The sequence below is a fragment of the Coenobita brevimanus genome, chromosome 96 (assembly GCF_032717465.1).
Source record: "Coenobita brevimanus isolate Jiangsu-jjx chromosome 96, ASM3271746v2, whole genome shotgun sequence".
In the NCBI taxonomy this organism is placed as follows: domain Eukaryota; kingdom Metazoa; phylum Arthropoda; class Malacostraca; order Decapoda; family Coenobitidae; genus Coenobita; species Coenobita brevimanus.
In genome coordinates this window covers 3891005-3894961 of record NC_137049.1, presented here as the reverse complement: position 1 = coordinate 3894961, position 3957 = coordinate 3891005, and positions in this window count along the sequence as shown.

The following is a 3957-nucleotide window of genomic DNA, read 5'->3' as shown; positions in this document are numbered from 1 at the left end:
ACCCAAGACTATGCAAGAATGTCAAACACCTCTGATCATGTGTCGGAAACGTGACAGATATACACACGCACAAATGTACGCCCACGAACGCCCACACTCTTTAGCCGGAAGCTAGAGGGAGATATAAGTCCGACATCACATGCAAGAAGGTTAGAAGGTAGAAGACAGAGTGAGACAGAGTAGGGCAGGAGAGTACAAGACTAGACAAGGAGAGAGCGATAGGGAGTAGGAGAGTGAGAGTAAAGCAGGAGGACAGCAGATAGCACAAACTGCTACTAACCATAGGCTATACGAGTCACGCCAAGCTCTTAACTCATATTCAAGTACTGTAACTGTCTCACAATAAACTCCGTCGAGCCAAATCTGCCTATTTCATCATCCCACTTAGAATATGAAGAGAATAACGGAACAAGAGAAGGCCTACACTGATTATCTCCTACACGCCTCACCATTACTCTCTCTAGGTGTCTCTCCATCGACAAGATAACCTTCCCTATAGAATTACACCCCTCGGCTACGTCTACTTAAGCCCCGTCCACACGAGCGGGCAGTGTCCGACGGGCAAACATTGTTACCATATCACGTTCCAGTTCACACGTTTAGAGGGTGGGTGACGGGCACGAGTGTAGATGACGTCGTAAGGAGGGAAACCACGGGCAAACCATCGAAATGCCCCTGCCCGACATCGACTGGACAACCACTACCTCACCATAGCTCGGTCTGCCGTGTGGACAACAACACAGGTGTGCCCGTTGTAGCCAATGGCTGCCGGGGACTGCTCGATCTGGAAACACTACTAAAAATGCGAGGGATATCCACACAGCGGACTGTGCCCGTCGGACACTTCCCGCTGATGTGGACGAGCGCTAACACACACACACACACACACACACACACACACACACACACACACACACACAAAATATATTCTGTATATATATATATATATATATATATATATATATATATATATATATATATATATATATATATATATATATATATATATATATATATATATATTCTCTACCTGACAGCCTAAGCCACTTGGTAGAGATACATTATTGGCTGTATCGTCCCGACTTCGGTCAAGATAGGCTGGTCCTGCAGTGGATACTCAAACGGCTGATGATATATATATATAATATTTATCAATTACCCTACTACGTTGTTTCCTAGGATGGTAAAAGATTTTTTAAACCAGATATTATGTGGTTCTAGGAAGGCAGCAACTGCAGCTAAGGACATACATTATATTAGGTTTCCCTTTTATGGTCATGTCAGTTATAATATTAGGAACCAGCTTTTGAAAATACTCAAGTGTGTCTATCCTCAAATCTCATTTAGATTTGTATTTGTAAATCCTTTTACTGTAGGTTCATTTTTTCGATGTAAAGATAATATCCCAAAGCCACTGTGCTCAGACATAGTATATTTATATGCCTGTTCTAGCTGTACAGCTAGATATTGGGAGTTCAATTCGGAACCTCAAAATTCGTGTGTGTGAGCACAGAGGCTTGTCTCATAGAACATCTTTGCCACTGTCTAACCCAACTTTGTCAGAGATTAGGAACCACTGTTTCAATATGGGCCATACTTGTGATATGGATAATTTCAGTATTTTACATAGTAGTAATGACAGAATGGAACTGCGAATTTTGGAGTCTTTTTACATTCACAAACTTAAGCCTTCATTAAATAACTATGAATCATCAACAAAGTTGTATACCTTAAGATTATAATGCTTTGTACCGATGAATCAGCCTTTTGATACATGGTTCATTGATTCTTTACTTGGTTCTTTTGCTTCACACTGGTTTGTTGATGATTCAGAAGCTTCATGATACTTTTCTTTATGAAACACTGTGTTCATGATTTTCAGTCTTAGTTGTGAACCGCAGGAGGAAGTTACATTTATATAAATGTGTATTATTTTTTCTTTTGGTCAGGACCAATAAATGTGTTGTTTTTTTTTTGTTTTTTTTACATTTGGTAATTATTTGATTATTTTGTAGTAGAATAGTAATGAGTCTACATGTGATGCATAGATGGAAGTATTTGTCCTGGTACTATCCGTGTATAATGATGTATTCTTTATTACTTATTGTTTCATAATCATGAATAATAACTTAATATTGGTATGAAATAGATACAAATATTTCATATCATTATTTTGGCTTTCATGATTATTGATTCTTGCTGGCCTAATGCCCCTTCAGGGTGATGGCAAAAAAAAAAAAAAAAAAAGTCTTAGCTGCCAACTCACAGAGGTAACACTCTCACTTTTAATTCAAGAGTTTTTTAATTAAAAAAAAAAAAAACACATTTTTTATAATAGTCATTGCCACATGCCTTTTTTGGTAACTTTTCCTTTTTTTCTTATGGATATTTTTAAAATCTTTTAAAACTTGATCTAATTTGCAATATGTGTTTTAAATGCTTTTAGGTCTGAAGATGGGATAAGCATCCCGAAATTAGTCACCTGATATAAATAAATATGAAATGGAAAATCATCTTGCTTCTCCTTGGCTGGATATATAGTGTAAGATTCCCCACGGGCACCTCAGTTGTTGATTATATATATATATATATATATATATATATATATATATATATATATATATATATATTGTTACGGAACAGAGAAAGATAATGTACACTTTAAGTGAGAATACGAAGAGTCACTAATGTCCCGTAAAGTTCCAGGTTCAAAACAAAAGAGTTAGGTAAAATTACAAGTTAAAGTTTAATGCTTAAACTAACAACAAAACATTCAGGACTCATACGGATAATGTAATGGCAAAAACAGGTTAAATATATGGTTAACTGCAATAGCCTCTATTAACACGAAATTAGCAAGAGTAAATTTTATCTAAGTCAGCCCTGATAAAATGAGATACCAGATAATACTCAGTGAATGCCAGATAAATAATTACAGATACAAACTATTATCAAAAATGACTGACATAAAGAACCCCACACGAATTACAAAAACTTCACTAGGCCTACAAATTAAACTTATGCTATACAGTACAAGAAAAAATGCAACAACAGTTATACTCAAATTACACACAGCTGCTAGATGGTTGGAGACTTCTTGAGCACTCACAATAATAATATCTGTACAGGGGAGGACAGAGATGTGAACAAAATGAGGAGCAGATCTAAGTGGCAATGGTGCAGAGATTGAGCTCATTATATATGAGCCAGGAGAGCTTGATACAACTTGTAATAAGGACGCGCAAATGAAGCCATGGGGACATAGAGTTGACAATCCCGCTCTGGACAACAGAGAGAACGACTTACTCTACTATAACGGTAGAAGGGGGGACTGAGGCAGAACACGCTCGTGATCAAACATGCAGCATACTGTGCGTTAAAATTACACAAAGGATGATGAAATCATAGGCTATGTAACACCTCCCCACAAAGAAAAAAGAAATTTACAAAGGAAATTTCTTATTACTCTAAAACAATCTGTCTAAAGTCTGGATAAGCAATCTGCAATAACATTTTCTTTCCCCTTGACCTGTTGTATGTCTAATGAATACTCCTGAAGAAGTAGACTCCATCTTGTCAATCTCTGATTTTTATCTTTAAACTTACTAAGGAATTTCAGTGGGTTATGATCGGTATAAATGACTATGGGGTCAAAACCAGAACACAAATAAAATGAAAAATGCTGTAAACCCAAAATCAAGGCCAAAAGCTCTTTCTCAATAGTTGAGTAGTTCTTTTGAGGTGGAGTGAACTTCTTACTGTAATAAGATACAGGATGTTCAATACCCTGATCATCCTCTTGCAGCAAAACAGCCCCAGCTCCTGTATCACTTGCATCAACAGCCATCTTAAAAGGCTTAGCAAAATTTGGAGTAGCGAGCACTGGCTGACTTAATAGAATAGCTTTAAGTTTGTTGAAAGAGGATTCACAGTTATCGGTCCAGACAAATTCAACTC